General features: G+C 41.6%; 1 protein-coding gene across 1 annotated transcript in view; it reads left to right on the top strand.

Annotated features, from left to right (window-relative positions):
- LOC126231427 (protein-tyrosine sulfotransferase-like) overlaps window positions 1-18,599 on the top strand; it is a 336,679-nt gene that overhangs the window by 220,375 nt on the left and 97,705 nt on the right. The window lies entirely within an intron of this gene.

Raw genomic sequence — 18,599 nt, 5'->3', positions numbered from 1 at the left:
TGTTTTGTTCATGATTCACATAAACGATTAAAGAGACAATCTCAGTAGCCATCTTAAATTGTTTTCAGATGGTGCTGTCATTTACTGCCTTGTTAGGTCAACAGATGATCAAAATGAATTACAAAATGGTTTAGACAAGATATCTGTATGGTGTAAAAAGTGGCAATTAACTCCAAATCATGAAAACTGTGAAGTCATCCACATGGGTATTAAAAGGAATCCTCTTTCAGATACATGATCAATGACACAAATCTAAAAGCTGTAATCTCAACTAAATACTTAGGGATAACAGCTACGAACAACTTAAATCCTAACACTGCGAATGATGGCCAGCACGCTTCGAAAACGTAACAGGGCTACTAGAGAGACTGCTTACTCTTCTGGAGTATTGCTGTGCGGTGTTACATCCGCATCAGGTGAGGTTGACGGAGGACATCGAGTGCCACTGATATGACACACGAACGCAAGTGGAAGTCGTTAAAACAAGCATTTTTCGTTGTGGCAGGACCTTCTCATGAAATTGCAATCTCCAACTTTTGCCTCAGAAAGTGAAAATATTTTGTTAGCGCCCACCTACAGAGGGAGAAACAATCTTCATCATAAAATAAGAGAAATCAAAGCTCACAAGGAAAGATTTAAGTCTTCGTTTTTGCCGTGCGCTCTTCCGGAGTGGAACGGGAGAGAAGTAGCTTAAAGGTGGTGAAACGTCCCCTTAGAAAAATTAATGAATTATTGTGCTGGTAAACCCCTTACGTTATTTGATTTTCAAACAGCTGAGCAGAACTGAACGTACTCAGACATTTCGCTCTTTACCTATTCTGATCAACACTAAACTGACAGCCAATATTTTTAGCGCAACGCAATATGACTTTCAATAACCCCTACAAGAGAATGGCCCTGACTAACATTAACCTATACGTTTCACAAATCACTTACCTCACAAAAATCTTCGTTACTAGAACTACTGCAATACAGCGAGCGCCACTACTGCCAGCTAAATAAAAGATTCAAACTACTGAGGGCACTAATTACTGATAGGCATAGTTAGCAAATGAAAGATTTTGATAAAGAACGAACGATGTATTTACCTTAATAGTGTTCAAAGGTCATGATATATATGTATATCAGTTCACGATATCGAGTATTACAAATTTACTGTCTCTGATGGATATACGTCCAGATCCGCTCTCAAAACTCCATCTGTCTCCCCACATCCACCACTGCTGGCGGCTCACCTCCAACTGCGCAACGCTACGTGCTGTTAACAGCCAACTGCCCAACACTACAATGGCGACTATTCCAACAATGCAAACCAACCACAGCCTTCACAAAGCACAGTCAGTGATTTTCATGTAGAGCGCTACGTGGCGTTACCAACATAAAAACCTAAACGGCCTACTTACAGTGGCTGGACGAATCCTCCGCCAGGCGCTTAGTTGTGTAGTAATGCAGATGCAAATATAGATGAGCAGTTGAATTCCAGGTTGCTAACAGTATTCAGCAGATAAAAAGCGCCCAACAAAATAATTTCTAACAAGGGAACCTCCCAATCACCCTCCTCTCACATTTAGTAGTAAGATGACCCAGTGGATAGCCCGTCAAAAACTGAAAACAGATCAAGCATGAAAAAGGTGTACTGAAATATAAAAAAATCAAAATAGAAACAGTGTACGGTCCAATAACAACAAGTGCAACATTGAGTAGAATCTAAGAGCCATGGCTTGGGGGTTCAAAATGGTTCAAATGGCTCTGAGCACTATGGAACTTAACTGCTGAGGTCATCAGTTCCCTAGAACTTAGAACTACTTAAACCTAACTAACCTAAGGACATCACACACAACCATGCCCGAGGCAGGATTCGAGCCTGCGACCGTAGCGGTCGCGCGGTTCCAGACTGTAGCGCCTAGAACCGCTCGGCCACTTCGGCCGGCGGTGGTTAAGTGATCACAGTGCTGGGCTGCAAAGCGGCTGAGCCAGGTTCTAAACCCGCTCGTGCCATTTATTATTTTTTTCACAACTTTATCGTCCGCTCATTGAAACGTTTGTTCTCTTTTTATAGTATTGCCAGTTATCATACTATACATTGGTTATAGAATATAAGTTATATGGTAAGAATGAGCTACCGTCGCAAGTAAATGTGATGAATAGTGAGAGCAGGTCAGACATCTCATAGACGTCTCCCAAAAATTAGAAAAAAAACGGGTCTGAACTATGCTACAACAAAGGAATTCCAAAGGCACAACTTGCAAAACGAAATAAAACTTCACAAACGTTGAAACTCTTTTGGGTAAGTTATTTTAAAAGATGTACGGAAATATGTGTGTGACGTTCCGTCTGTGACAATGGTAGTATAATGATTGAGAACAAACAAAACAGAACCTCTAGGCACAGCAACTGCGTGAACAGCAACATGCCAAAATATATAAAAAATCAATATTGTGATACATGCAGATTGGGCTGCATGGATTAATTGGAGTAAGTACTGCCATACTGTTATACACTGAAACCAATAAAAGCTTTTATTTTACTATATTCAGAAAATTGATGGTTTAAATGCTGGCAAACTTTACACAGACTTTTATTTTTCTACAATGTCTGTACTCAATAACCACGTTACCGGCCATAGCAAAGAGACGAATATTACTCTGAGTGTATTCATACACAAATCTCACAAAATCCCTCCAGTGCGCAACCAACCAACAACTACGGGCAGCAAAAGGCAAATCACCAAAAATTCCTCAATTAATACCAAAGTAGCTTGCGGTGCTACTAGCACGATCACAATAGGCTGCGACCTCTCATGTCCCGCGGCTTCTCTCTACCGCACCCTGCGTCCGACCACTTCCGACTCCCCCCGACAACTGCTCGCTCGCTACTACACGCGGTAGTAATATCTCAGACTCAGAATTTGCGTGTCCACATAGCAGAATCATACACGTGCAACATTCAACGTTAAAGGCCAGCCCGGGTGGCCGAGCGGTTCTAGGCGCTACAGTCTGGAACAGCGCGACCGCTACGGTCGCAGTTCGAATCCTGCCTTGGGCATGGATGTGTGTGTTGTCCGTAGGTTAGTTAGGTTCAAGTAGTTCTAAGTTCTAAGGGACTGATGACCTCAGAAGTTAAGTCCCATAGTGCTCAGAGCCATTTGAACCATTTTTCAACGTTAAAAACATGTTTTGATAGAGCACAGAGAAACTGTGGGATTGTGAAACTGTTGCGTTCATTTGTTGCAGCTTACGAAACAAACCATTATCTTTTCATCATTTCCTTGAGAGTGATCAGATTCACATTCACATTCACACGAACACCTAAATCGGGCAAGGAGGCACATCTCATTCACTAACTCACCAGGGGTACAAATTAGGTCCTACAATACGAACCACATACTGTCACTAATGCCGCGTATTGACGCACCAGACGTGCTATCCGGCGGAGGATTCGGTTGATTTGGCACCTTGTCATCAAAGGTTCGTGGCTCTCATTCGAAAGCCACTTCCTTTTGGCTGCCAAATGAGTAGCTGTGCAGAATCAACTTTCATTATACGTGCCTTCCTTACACCTCGCTGTTGCAAGAGGACGTAACACCATGACACAGGCACAAACCTGAATACAGCGAGCAGCGTTTCACCTGCTTTGCCGTCAAACACCGTGACCACTTAACCACGAGGCCGTCGGTTCTTTTTTCGTTGAGTGTTGCCTGTTGCCCTTGTTAAGCATGGACCGTTCATTGTTTTTCTTTTTTTTCCCCGGTTGAGCACATCTTCTTCCTTTTTTCATGCTTGATCCAGTTTTTGACGAGCTGGCCACTGGACGCTCTTACCAATAAACCTGAGTGGGGTGCGTCGGGGAATTTCCCTTGTATGTAACACTGACGAGCAATTCAAGAACACACATTCCCTCTTGACAGAAATTGAAAATAAATAGCTCATATGCTTGAAAATAAAGGCATCACGTGTGTGAGCACACAGCCAAAAATACACAAAATAGGAGATTCTATAAGAAGACTTTCAATAGTTCAACATACAAACTGTCACAGAAACTGATTAAAATACTGATAAGGGTTTATACATATGAAACAACATACTACACAAAAAATCACACTCCTAGCTGAAGAATTAAAAGTTACAAACTATCTTCAAGATCCTCAGTTTTTATAACTCTGCCCGCCTTTATTCAGACATACCCACACAAGAAGCTGTAGCAGTAACTCAAAAGAATCTTATGAAACGTAAGAAGCTTTGGTACACACGGATTGTTGAAGTCATGGAACTCTTCCAGCAAACCCTATGTTTTTATATTTAATGGCATCACTTATAAGCGGCCATATGGCCGGGTGAGGGAATTAAATTATGTGACCAAAAGTATCCGGACACCCCCAAAACATGCGTTTTTCATACTAGGTGCATTGTGCTGCCACCTACTGCCTGATACTCCATATCAGCGACCTCAGTAGTAATTAGACATCGTGAGGGAGCAGAATGTGGCGCTCCGAGGAACTCACGGACTTTGAACGTGGTCAGGTGACCGCGTGTCACTTGTGTCATATGTCTGTACGCGAGATTTACGCACTCCTAAACATCCCTAAGTCCACTGTTTCCGATATGATAGTAAAATGGAAAGGTGAAGAGATGTGTACAGCACAAAAGCGTGCGGGCCGACCTCGTCTGTTGACTGACAGAGACCGTCGAGAGTTGAAGAGGGTCGTAATGTGTAATAGGCAGACATCTATCCAGACCATCACACAGGAATTCCAAACTGCATCAGGATCCATTGCAAGTACTATGAAAGTTACGCAGGAGGTGAGAAAACTTGGATTTCATGGTCGATCGGCTTCTCATAAGCCACACATCACGTCGGTAAAAGCCAAACGACGCCTCGCTTGGTGTAAGGAGCGTAAATACTGGACGATTGATAAGTGGAAAAATGTTGTGTGAAGTGAAGAATCACGGTACACATGTGGTGATCCGATGGCAGGGTGTGGGTATGGCGAATGCCCGGTGAACGTCATCTGGCAACGTGTGTAGCTCCAACAATAGGAGGCGTTGGTGTTTTGGTGTGGTCGTGTTTTTCATGGAGAGGGCTTGCACCCCTTGTTGTTTTGCGTGGCACCATCACAGCACAGGCCTACATTGACGTTTTAACATCTTCTTGCTTCCTATTGTTGAAGAGCAATTCGGGGATGGCGACTACATCTTTCAACACGATCGAGCTCCTGTTCATAATGCACGGCCTGTGGCGGAGTGGTTACACGACAATAACATCCCTGTAATGGACTGGCCTGCTCAGGGTCCTGACCTGAATCCTATAGAACGCCTTTGGGATGTTTAGGATCGCCGACTTCGTGCCAGGCCTCAGCGACCGACATCGATACCTCTCCTCAGTGCAGCACTCCATGAGGAATGGGGCTACCATTCCTCAAGAAAGCTTCCAGCACCTGACTGAACGTATGCCTGCGAGAGTGGAAGCTGTCATCGAGGCTAAGGGTGGGCAAACACCATACCGAAGTCCAGCATTACCGATAGAGGGCGCCACGAACTTGTAAGTCATTTTCAGGCAGGTGTCCGGATACTTTTTATCACATAGTACATGTGAGTCTGATAACTTAGTTGACACACACATGAACCGTTTGGAACAAAAATTGTTTACCAACCAAGAAGCTTGCGTAAATGAAGTTGATATTTGTAGGAGAAATTCAGATGACACACTGCTGCTACTAAAAAGAGATGTGAAAGATAGTGGACATTCTAATTTGCTTAAGTAGTCTGTACTAGAAGATTACATTCACAGTTGGACATGGACAAGAGGAAAGTAACAATTACCTAGACCAAAACATCGTAAGACACAACATTATTTACACATTCAGAATTTATGAAAAAGAACAATGATCAACACTACAATCACTGCAACTTCATGTCACCCAAATAATCATAAACAAGGTCAGTGTTGCACAGGACAGTTAAAATACATATAAAACAAGTAAACATGCGACAGGAAATAAACATAGTGAAACAGGATGCAGTGGCCAATGACTATACTGGTTCCGTGTTTGACTCAGTACTAGGCAAAGTAAAGAAAGACATGGACATAAACTGTGCCACACAAGATAAAGATAAAAACATATGTGTACCTATCATCCCATATATTAGTAAATTATCACAAAATACTGAAAATATCTCCAACCAAAGAAAAAATTAGGTTGTGTACAGCAACAAGTTGTGTGTGATGTTTAGTGTCTGTGAGACTCTGCACAAATGGACCATAAGGAAACTTAAAGTCAACGAAATGAAGCAGACTGTTACACATCGACAACATTACATAGAAATGGCATAACAAAGATGATATGAATAGAAATGGCATTGCTATAGTGATTCCTAAGAACCTCTGTAATGCTGTCATGAGCTATGAGCCCATCAGAATAACCTCCATTAAAATGAAAGCTACTCCCTGCACTATATACATCATTCAGATCTATGCTCCAACAGCACCTTCATCAGACATAGAAATAGATGAATTCTATGAGCTGCTAGAAAATACTATCAGAAAGATACCCAGAAAGGAAATATTAGTCATCCAAGGTGACTTTAATGCAAAGACAGGTGAGACTGTAGATGATAGACACATGAGATCTGTGGTTGGACTTCATGGTTTGGGAGTGAGAAATTAACGTGGGGAGCGGCAACTGGAATTCTGTGTGAATAACAAGTTATCTGTCTGTAATACCCTCTTTCAGCATCATCCACGACGCCGATACACATGGATTTCTCAGGGTCAGAAATCAGACTGATTTCATTTTGGTGAGACAACGGTGGCGTACTTCGGTCCTAGATTGCAAGACCTATCCTGGATTAGACTGTGGTAGTGACCATGTCATGCTGTATATGAAAATGAAGATAAAACTGGAAGTGATCAAAAAGAAAATAGTAAGGCAGATTCCTCAGACAGATAAAACTAGTCTCAAAGAATTTGGAGAAAGAATAAGACCCAAAGTCCAAAAAATAACAAAGGAAGGAGTAGCTCCCAAAATATGGGACAAAATTGAAGAAATGATCAGTTCATCTCTCCATTAAGAGGTTACTAAGACTCCTCAAGAGAAGAATCCCTGGATTTCAACAATACTCTACTACTCACCGAAGAACGGAGCACACTAAAGAAACGTGATGTACAAACCACTCAAGATGAAGAAGCACACAAAGAACTTCGCCGCAAAAAACAGTGCAGCTGCCGAATTGAGAAGAAACAGTATCTCACCGGTATTTGTGATGATATAGAACAACATCAAAAACTAAATGATACGCACGACCTATTCAAGAAGGTAAACAGCATCAGCCGAGAGTTCAAACAGCGTACGTGGATGGTAGAAGATATAGATGGGACTATTACTACTGACAAGCAATTAGCAATAGATAGGTGGAAACAACGCTGTGAAACACTGTACTGCAAAGGAAACAACATCGAAGAAGAGAACATCTGTATGGAACCAAATAAATAACCTGATATTCTGTACAGTGAAAGCCAAAATGCCATCAAGCATCTTAAAAACAACCAATCCCCAGGTATAGATGGTATTTCCAGAGAAATTCTGACTGCTATGGGAGAGGAAGGCATGCATGCCCTACATTTAATATGCAATAAGGTGTGGAAAACGGGTGAATGGCCTAAATACTGGACTACATCTGTCCCAATTCCTCTGCACAAAATGGGATCAGTTGGGGACCGCTCCAACTATAGGACCGTAGTATTAATATCACATACTAGTAAAGTCCTCATGCATATAATAAATCAATGTCTAAAAAATTTTCTGCAGTCTCATATTTCCGCAGAACGAGCGGGTTTCGTGTCAAGTAAAGGTACTCGAGAGGTAGTCTTGAATTTAAGGCACATAATTGAAAAATCTAATGAGTTCTGTGTCCCCGCCTACATCTGCTTCCTAGATTATAAAAAGGCTTTAGATTGTATCATGTGGGAAAAGCTGTGGTATGTGCTCAACGACTCTGGGTTCCAAAACACCTGGTATCCTTACTAAAAGGTCTTTAAAATAGCCATACCAAAACCATAAAAGTAGATGGTGAACACTCGGAAGTTTTCGAGTGACAAATGGCGTCAGACAAGATTGCATACTGTCACCTCAACTCTACAATATCTATGCAGAGTGTGTAGTCAGGAAAGCTCTGGATGGCTGGGATTTCAATTGGCAGCAGGAAAATCGACAATTTACGCTTCGCAGATGGTACTACACTCATAGCAGGAAGTGAGGAAGAACTTGGTAATCTGTTCTCAAGAGTGAAAGATATTAGTCTAAAACTTGGCCTAGGGATAAACATGAAAAAAACTAATGGTTATAAATCGCGAAAGCATAGCTCAAAACCAACTTACAGGATGCTTAAGGACTGTGGAGATAGTGATTATGTATATCTAGGCTCTCTGATCAATTCCACAGGAAAGTGTGGTAAAAAGATGCGACGAATCATTCTTGGTCGATCCGCAATGGTCAAACTCACTATGGCAGAATCGAGTAATATCCAAGACAACGAAGATGTGCTTGGTAGAAGCATTGGTGTTTCCTGTATTCTTATACGCATGCGAGACCTGGACCGTGAAAGGTAGTGATAAGAGCCGCATTGATTTGGTGCTGCAGGAGGATGCTACGTGTACCGTGGACACAAAAAAGAAAGATCTTTCAATAATAGAAGAACTTAAAATCACAAGAGGGTTATCTTCTCGTGTCAGCCAAAGATACCTTTAGTTCCTTGGGCACATCTTGAGAAGGATTTAGAGAAAACCATCGTGCAGGGAAAAACTGAGGGCAGAAGACCACGTGGCAGAGCAGCAAACAGATGGTTGGATCAAGCGAAGAAGATTACCAGCCTGCCTCTTCACATCATATTAAGAAAGGCGGAAGATCGCTGTGGATGGAGATACCCGAAGTTTCAACCACGAAAGAATGAATGAGGAAATGAGGTCACGACACTCAGCAATGAGTAAAACGACTAACGATTATGTCTGCTAAAACGTTGCTCTGCATTTGAACATTTCCGAGAGTGTCCTTTTCACTATATTTTTCATGTCATATCAAATGACGTTAAATGTAAATGAGAAAAGTATCTATTTGTAATGGGAAGCAAAGTTAAATTTAATTACTCCATCACCGAGCGAGGTGGTGCAGTGGTTAGCACACTGGACTCGCATTCAGCAGGACGACGGTTCAATCCCGCGTTCAGCCATCCTGATTTAGATTTTCCGTGATTTCCCTAAATCGCTTCAGGAAAATCCCGGGATGGTTCCTTTGACAGGGCATGGCCGACTTCCTTCCCCATCCTTCCTTAATCCAATGAGACCGATTAGCTCGCTGTTTGGTCTCTTCCCCCAAATCAGTCCAGTAATTACTCCATCACTCAATAAAAAACATCCTTCCGTAATTAAATACACAAATTAGTGAAGGACATGAAATACGTCACAATTTCTTTTTTGTACGGTTACTAAGTCGACACAGAGGTTACATGAGACAAAGGCCCTTTATTTGATATATCGTAAATGCATTTCTCTATCGCCCTCGTACGCACGCGGATATTGACTACTTTCTTCTACCATGTAAATTATAGTAACACAGGCTCATCTGCAGCGTAACTGAAAGTGCTGTCAGAAGAAAGACGGCACCACGAACGCGAGTACACCCCTATCCTTTGCAGCATAGTATGGCTATAGTGTGAACAATAACGAAGTTTTCAAATTGGTGCAATTACCTGTTTTTTGTAGAGATATTCCACGGAAGCACATATCGGATTTTTATTGCACTGTCAGAGAGTTGTAACAGTTCCCATTAATTAAAAACTCCGCTGGGCGTCAGGCTGGACACAATTTTTGCCTGTGTACAGTGAAGAACAGTCGGTGGCCTCTGACAGAATAGTTAACTAGCAATCACGAAAACTGAATTCCGCGGTCTTGTTACTCAACGGCAGAATATCTGCTAATACCAAAATTGAATCCGACTCTAATGCTCGATAATCTGCCTGGGGAGAGAGAAAAATGTGTGTTGTTTGTATACGCTTTCTTGTAATAGCATGCTGACTGTGTACGAAACTTATTTTGCAGTCATAACTGGAGGGGAATAGACAGCATGTGGAATATGGGCATTCACTCGAGTTGTGCTGACTGCAACTTTAACGGTGTTTCAGGAAGAGTCGTACGATTTCAAGACTATCTTTTCTACATGAAAGAAGATAAAATCGTGGGGTGATTTTTAACTTCCGTATCGAAAGCAGAGTTTTACTTAGTTCTAAGTTGCTGGTTCAAATGGTTGCAGGCGGGGCTGTAACGTTACGAGTTGTGTGTCCGCTACGTAGGGTACCGTGCAACGGCCGGGGGGTTTGGTTGGGCGTCATGTGGCTGGCATGTTGCCGGGAAGTGGCCGTGTCAGGTCAAGTAGTCAGCGTTCCGAGTCACCGTAGCGAGCCGCGAAAGGAGGTGAGGTATATGTATGTCCGGTGGTCCACTGTGCACAGATTAATTGGAATATCCGTGGCGGTGGAGTAAACGGTTCTGCCGCGTGTTCATGGACACCACGCAATATGTCCCTGTTCTAACTGTGCAAAAACTAAAACTTCGAATATTCACAAAAAATACAAAAACCGTTTTCAAGAATGCTACAGAAAATCTAATGACTGTGTAGAAACATAACAAAATTTTTACCATATTTACCAGGGTCATTCTGTAAGTCATGGCAGCTATGGCATATCTTGGGGTAACGTGACAACGTCGGAATTCCCCAATGTGTACTGAAGCAATACTGCAGCGTATATACGAGTGCCAATATAAAATAGGGTTTCAGTACAGGACGTTACGGAAAAGGCTGAAATGAAACAGACGAACTGGAACTCTGTGTAAATTTATTGTGCAGGAGTACAAATGGAACAAAAATGAATCAATATCATTTACTGTCCTCCAAAATAGACTCGCAGTGCATACACACAGCTGGTTTCTTCAGTTGCATACTGAGATCGAAATCGCATGGACTGAGGTCTGGTCTGGTGATTAGAAACCAGGTGGGGGGGGGGGGGGGGGACGATTTCCCAACCCCACTGCTATACAGAGTAATTGATGACGCCAGCAGTGAGGGCTGCAGCGCTATCACGGAGTATGATTGCATTATCCAGCAGAGGCGGACGTTCTCTCCTAAATTTACATCGCAGGTGAAACAGCAGAAAGTTACGGTAGTATTGGGCGTTGACAGTTTGGCCTCAGCTAACAGGGTGACGCACCAGGATACCGCGGCTGGACGACCAGAATAAGTATGACCTTCGTGGGCGACGTACAATCACCCACAGCTGCTCGTAGTTCCGCATGACACTGAGTAACATTTCAGCCAGCGAGAAAGGCACTTTTCACGAATGTTCGCTGTTCCACTCTGCTTCATTCACCTTGTAACACGGCCAAGCTCACAAGGTATGTTCCAGGCGCTGGTAGCGAGCCATCCTCGCATTATAGTTATAAATAATTATATGTAAAATTATTATAAAATCGATAACTAATATTACAGAGACGATACGATAATTATATACACGACAACAGTTGGTAGGAAATCGAAGGCAGCTGTTAAACAACTATATTTATGTTGTTGTTGAACAAATACACAAATTGTTATAGACAATTTTATTATTATTTTAAACTGTAGTCCGTGAACCATGGACCTTGCCGTTGGTGGGGCGGCTTGAGTGCCTCAACAACACAGGTAGCCGTACCGTAGGTGCAACCACAACGGAGGGGTATCTATTGAGAGGCCAGACAAACGCGTGGTTCTTGAAGAGGGGCAGCAGCCTTTTCATTAGTTGCAGGGGCAACAGTCTGGATGATTGACTGATCTCGCCTTGTAACACTAACCAAAACAGCCTTGCTGTGCTGGTACTGCGAACGATTGAAAGCAAGGGGAAACTACAGCCGTAATTTTTCCCGAGGGCATGCAGCTTTACTATATGGTTAATGAGGATAGCGTCCTCTAGGGTAAAATATTCCGGAGGTAAAATAGTCCCCCATTCGGATCTCCGGGCGGGGACTACTCAAGAGGACGTCGTTATCAGGAAAAAGAAAACTGGCGTTCAACGGATCGGAGCGTGGAATGTCAGATCCTTTAATCAGGCAGGTACATTAGAAAATTTAAAAAGGGAAATGGATAGATTAAAGTTAGATATAGTGGGAATTAGTGAAGTTCGGTGGCAGGAGTAACAAGACTTTTGGTCAGGCGAATACAGGGTTATAAATACAAAGTCAAATAGGGGTAATGCAGGAGTAGGTTTAATAATGAATAAAAATATTGGAATGCGGGTAAGCTACTACAAACAGCATAGTGAACGCATTATTGTGGCCAAGATAGACAAAAAGCCCACGCCTACTACAGTAGCACAAGTTTATATGCCAACTAGCTCTGCAGATGACGAAGAAATTGAAGAAATGTATGACGAAATAAAAGAAATTATTCAGGTAGCGAAGGGAGACGAAAAAATAATAGTCATGGGTGACTGGAATTCGGTAATAGGAAAAGGGAGAGAAGGAAACGTAGTAGGTGAATATGGATTGGGGGTAAGAAATGAAAGAGGAAGCCGCCTGGTAGAATTTTGCACAGAGCACAACTTAATCATAGCTAACACTTGGTTCAAGAATCATAAAAGAGGGTTGTATACATGGAAGAACCCTGGAGATACAGATTTCAGATAGATTATATAATGGTAAGACAGAGATTTAGGAACCAGGTTTTAAATTGTAAGACATTTCCAGGGGCAGATGTGGACTCTGACCACAATCTATTGGTTATAAACTGTAGATTAAAACTGAAGAAACTGCAAAAAGGTGGGAATTTATGGATGGGACCTGGATAAACTGAAAGAAACTGAGATTGTACAGAGTTTCAGGGAGAGCATCAGGGAACAGTTGACAGGAATGGGGGAAAGAAATACAGTAGAAGAAGAATGGGTAGCTTTGAGGGATGAAATAGTGAAGGCAGCAGAGGATCAAATAGGTAAAAAGACGAGGGCTAGTAGAAAGCCTTGGGTAACAGAAGAAATATTGAATTTAATTGGTGAAAGGAGAAAATATAAAAATGCAGTAAATGAAGCAGGCAAAAAGGAATACAAACGTCTCAAAAGTGAGATTGACAGGAAGTGCAAAATGGCTAAGCAGGGATGGCTAGAGGACAAATGTAAGGATGTAGAGGCTTATCTCACTAGGGGTAAGATAGATACTGCCTACAGGAAAATTAAAGAGACCTTTAGAGAAAAGATAACGACTTGTATGAATATCAAGAGCTCAGATGGAAACCCAGTTCTAAGCAAAGAAGGGAAAGCAGAAAGGTGGAAGGAGTATATAGAGGGTCTATACAAGGGTGATGTACTTGAGGACAATATTATGGAAATGGAAGAGAATGTAGATGAAATGGGAGATACGATACTGCGTGAAGAGTTTGACACAGCACTGAAAGACCTGAGTCGAAACAAGGCCCCGGGAGTAGACAACATTCCATTAGAACTACTGACGGCTTTGGGAGAGCCAGTCCTGACAAAACTCTACCATCTGGTGAGCAAGATGTATGAAACAGGCAAAATACCCACAGACTTCAAGAAGAATATAATAATTCCAATCCGCAAGAAAGCAGGTGTTGACAGATGTTAAAATTACCGAACTATCAGTTTAATAAGTCACGGCTGCAAAATACTAATGCGAATTCTTTACAGACGAATGGAAAAGCTAGTAGAAGCCGACCTCGGGAAAGATCAGTTTGGATTCCGTAAAAATGTTGGACCACGTGAGGCAATACTGACCCTACGACTTATCTTAGAAGCTAGATTAAGGAAAGGCAAACCTACGTTTCTAGCATTTGGAGACTTAGAGAAAGCTTTTGACAATGTTGACTGGAATACTCTCTTTCAAATTCTGAAGGTGACATTACAGGGAGCGAAAGGCTGTTTACAATTTGTATAGAAACCAAATGGCAGTTATAAGAGTTGAGGGGCATGAAAGGGAAGCAGTGGTTGGGAAGGGATTGAGACAGGGTTGTAGCCTCTCCCCGATGTTATTCAATCTGTATGTTAAGCAAGCAGTAAAGGAAATAAAAGAAAAATTCGGAGTAGGTATTAAAATCCATGGAGAAGAAATAAAAACTTTGAGGTTCACCGATGACATTGAAATTATGTCAGAGACATCAAAGGACTTGGAAGAGCAGTTGAACGGAATGGATAGTGTCTTGAAAGGACGATATAAGATGAACATCAACAAAAGCAAAACGAGGATAATGGAATGTAGTCGAATTAAGTCGGGTGATGCTGAGGGTGTTAGATTAGGAAATGAGACATTTAAAGTAGTAAAGGAGTTTTGCTATTTGGGGAGCAAAATAACTGATGATGGTCGAAGTAGAGAGGATATAAAATGTAGACTGGCAATGCGAAGGAAAGCGTTTCTGAAGAAGAGAAATTTGTTAACATCGAGTATAGATTTAAGTGTCAGGAAGCCGTTTCTGAAAGTATTTGTATGGAGTGTAGCCATGTATGGAAGTGAAACATGGACGATAAATAGTTTAAACAAGAAGAGAATAGAAGATTTCGAAATGTGGTGCTACAGAAGAATGCTGAAGATTAGATGGGTAGATCACATAACTAATGAGGAGGTGTTGAATAGGATTGGGGAGAAGAGAAGTTTGTGGCAAAACGTGACTAGAAGAAGGGATCGGTTGGTAGGACATGTTCTGAGGCGTCAAGGGATCACCAATTTAGTATTGGAGGGCAGCGTGGAGGGTAAAAATCGTAGAGGGAGACCAAGGGATGAATACACCAAGCAGATTCAGAAGGATGTAGGTTGCAGTAGGTACTGGGAGATGAAGAAGCTTGCACAGGATAGAATAGCATGGAGAGCTGCATCAAACCAGTCTCAGGACTGAAGAACACAACAACAACAGTGAAAAACAAGGTTTCTCCACATATTGACAACAGATTATCATAAACGTGAATGATATGTCGTGTTTTCCTAATTTTTTATGTTTATTTAATGAGGATTTAGTAATTTAATATTTGTATATTTGTAAGATGACTATTTGAACAGCATAGTACTGCTTCGGCAAGCTGAATAAAGACGGGACCTTACTAGTTTTTTGACGTTCTGTTTATGATGTATAAAGTCTACAAAATTTGGTCATTCTGTGATGTTATCAAACAGCAAGCAATCTAAAAGCACAGAGTGTTTATAGTTAAACTTTCCCTAGTTGAGCCAGTACAGACGGAACGTATGCGTACCGAACTGTATAGGAATGATGTCTAGACTGTGCGCTGCAGGATTTGCGTTGTTAGTAGAGTTAGCGGCATGACTTGCCGTTAGGCGCCAGAACTAGAGTGGTGACGTTGAAGCACAGGTATCAGCGTGCATTACAGTTGCAAGCAGACACGGACCTGCACGAAGTGAGCAGGACTTTCCTCCTAAAGCTGTTTGATCTAAAGAAAAGCCATAATTTTGCTGCTCCTGGTCAATATCGACGCATTACAGGAATACGCAGAGGTCATCTTTCAGCACGGCGGCTTAAGAAAATGATTCGGAAGTTTGAACTTGATACCAGCTTTGCAATCAGCGTGAAAAGACGGAAATACCTTACTGCTTATACTCTAATAAAAGGTCATGGAGTGAAAGCCACTGTACTTTTAGTACAACAGTTTATTAACAAACGAAGTTACAAACTATTTATCACTGAGAAAAAATTATTTTAAAAATTTTCCCCAAAATGAAATTTACCAGTACTACCCCACACTCCGTCTTCAGGCCACGAGTGGCCTATCGGGACCATCCGACCGCCGAGTCATCCTCCGAGGAGGATGCGGATAGGAGGGGCGTGAGGTCAGCACACCGCTCTCCCGGTCATTATGATGGTATTCTTGACTGAATCCGCTACTATTCGGTCGAGTAGCTCCTCAAATGGCATCACGAGGCTTAGTGCACACCGAAAAATGGCAACAGCGCATGGCGGCCTGGATGGTCACCCATCCAGGTGCCAACCACGCCCGACAGCGCTTAACTTCGGTGATCTCACTGGGACCGATGTAACCACTGCGGCAAGGACCTTGCCCGGTACTAGCGCCGTACAACAATTACTTTTGTTAAAATTAACATATACTGAATAATAAATAAACTTACGTGCAGAACCACAAAAGCTATTTTTTTTTTTTAAACACCAGCTAAGAACTGCGGGAATACCAAGCAGCAGCAGTTACTCTTTGTTAAAAATATATACTGAATATTAAACGTTTTAAGATATTAAGCCTTTCCACACGATCCAATGTACGGGCACCAGCCCACAGCAGCAGCTACTCTTCTTGAGAATGTATCGAACATTCAACGATCTTAGAGGCAGCAGTTCACTGCAACAGTTTCCTTCAAAGAACGAAACTGTGTATACACCCCGTCCATTAGCGGTGTTCAAATGATTCAAATGGCTCTGAGCACTATGAAACTTAACTTATAAGGTCATCAGTCCCCTAGAACTTAGAACTACTTAAACCTAACCAACCTAAAGACATCACATACATTCATGCCCGAGGCAGGATTCGAACCTGCGACCGTAGCGGTCACGCGGTTCCAGACTGTAGCGCCTAGAACCGCTCGGCCACAATGGCCGGCACTTTTACGTAGATAAATTAAACTCCTTGAAAATATCTTTCAAATAATTATAGGATATATTTTAGTTTTACTAACAAAAGAAAAACATTACATTATCAGTACAGGTAAAAGGACTACCAGTTTTGTTTTATAAATGAATGAGAATGGGAATTTATGTAGATTAAGAAAAAACTATGATGGAAGGAAAGTCAGAGGCTACGGATATATCCCTGGCGTAGTCGTAAATTATATCAATGATCATTAAAACGATTTGTAGTTGAGGAACTGGAGAGCTTCTACCTTACATGTATCGTGAGAGAAGCGATTTGTGTACATGTTAGAAACGGTAATCCATAGGATAGAACTACTAGGTTATTAGCAGAATTATTTTTCCTAGTCAGCTTTTTTTGCACAGTCTCTGCTGTCATAGAACGAGCTACCAAATCAAGTGTGTGATTTAATTATCCAAGAATCTTGATCTAGTGCTGGCTTCATTAAGATTTTGTTTACATAATAATCTAGACCTAATCGAGATTAGAGTACAGCGCGGATATTCCAGTTATTTCAACAGTAAGCCCTATATAATACGATACATGAAACTTTAAAAAAAAATTGTCAGTGTAGTATAATTACGGAATGCTGATTGTAAATACATTCCATTATATAAAAGACCGAAATTTCTTTACACGAACAAAGTATTAAGCAAATATCTAAAGAAGGCAGAAATAACAGTATATAAAAATGGAGGATCTATTCCACCCGGTCAAGAGGCTACTCCATCCAGTATATTCCAGTGTCAAAATCAGAAGCATTCACCACAGGTAAAGAGTTTTCGTCGTTTTTGCACCCACGCATTCTTGGTGAAATCGAGTAGTACATTTCTGGCACTTTATCCAGAGAAGCTGCCTACAACACTTGTTTCCGCTTGTTTCATATCTTGCTCGGACCGTGAACCACTTGGCTTTTCCCTCATTGTATGTCCTGATCATCTGAAAAGGAACCAAGAAAATGTGTTCTCTAGAACTTCACAGTAAAATATCAATTAAAGTAATAATTTGACTGAGCGGAAATAACCCAACATCCAGTAATATTTGTTAATACACACGGTGTAACCTGTGTTATTATACAAGAAACATGAGGTTAAAATTTGATATTATTATGCATGGTACACCTTAATTTGTTTGGTAGTATCCTTTAACTAGGGCATTCAAGTTGGCTTATCTCTAGAGGTTGTTCTTCTGTCCTGTTTATAATGTAACAAAAACCACCCTTAGTACAAAAACATGTGGCGCCAAAAAGACACTGGCACACGCCGAAGGCGAAACGACCACGACTCTGGGAGGAACTAACGCACTGCTGCTATATTTCCTATTTCAGGTGGAGTAGCCCCGTGCACCTAATTGCCCCGTCGTACCTTACAGGAAAATCAGAAGTATACAGATAGAGACGTAAAGATGGTGTAGATCGCTGTGCGGTTTGGTACATTTAATAGAATGTTAGTCAACTAGAGAAAAGTAAACCTAAAGTGAAACATTGGTACATATTATAGCCCTCTTCCTACTAGCAACTTAATATGCTACCTGAGAATCTTTTGATGGTTAGATGCGTTTCCATGTATAGTTATCAGTACGTTACCAGAATAAAATATTGTGTTGGGACCGCACAATGACATGTTGTATATGCAGGCTATACTATGGGCAAATACGCACTCACCAGATAAGCACGATAACTTTGCTAAAAGTGCATGTCTTGACCGTCTCCGATTTTAGGGCAACAACAGTCGCGTATTATTCCAGCACAATTCAAAATGCTCTTATGGTGATGGTACTCCGTCCTGATAAAAGATTTCGGCGTCTTGTAACAGCTGTGGAAGAATCTAGATTTACGACCCTGTAGCTTCACTTCGACTGGTAACTAATAAAACGATGTGAACTTGACCATATAGAATCAGTTGGTTGCTACCTAACCTCCAGAGGGCG

The sequence above is a fragment of the Schistocerca nitens genome, chromosome 1 (genome assembly GCF_023898315.1).
Source record: "Schistocerca nitens isolate TAMUIC-IGC-003100 chromosome 1, iqSchNite1.1, whole genome shotgun sequence".
Classification (NCBI taxonomy): domain Eukaryota; kingdom Metazoa; phylum Arthropoda; class Insecta; order Orthoptera; family Acrididae; genus Schistocerca; species Schistocerca nitens.
The sequence above is the reverse complement of the archived record's forward strand: the minus strand, read 5'-3'. Positions and strand labels throughout refer to the sequence as shown.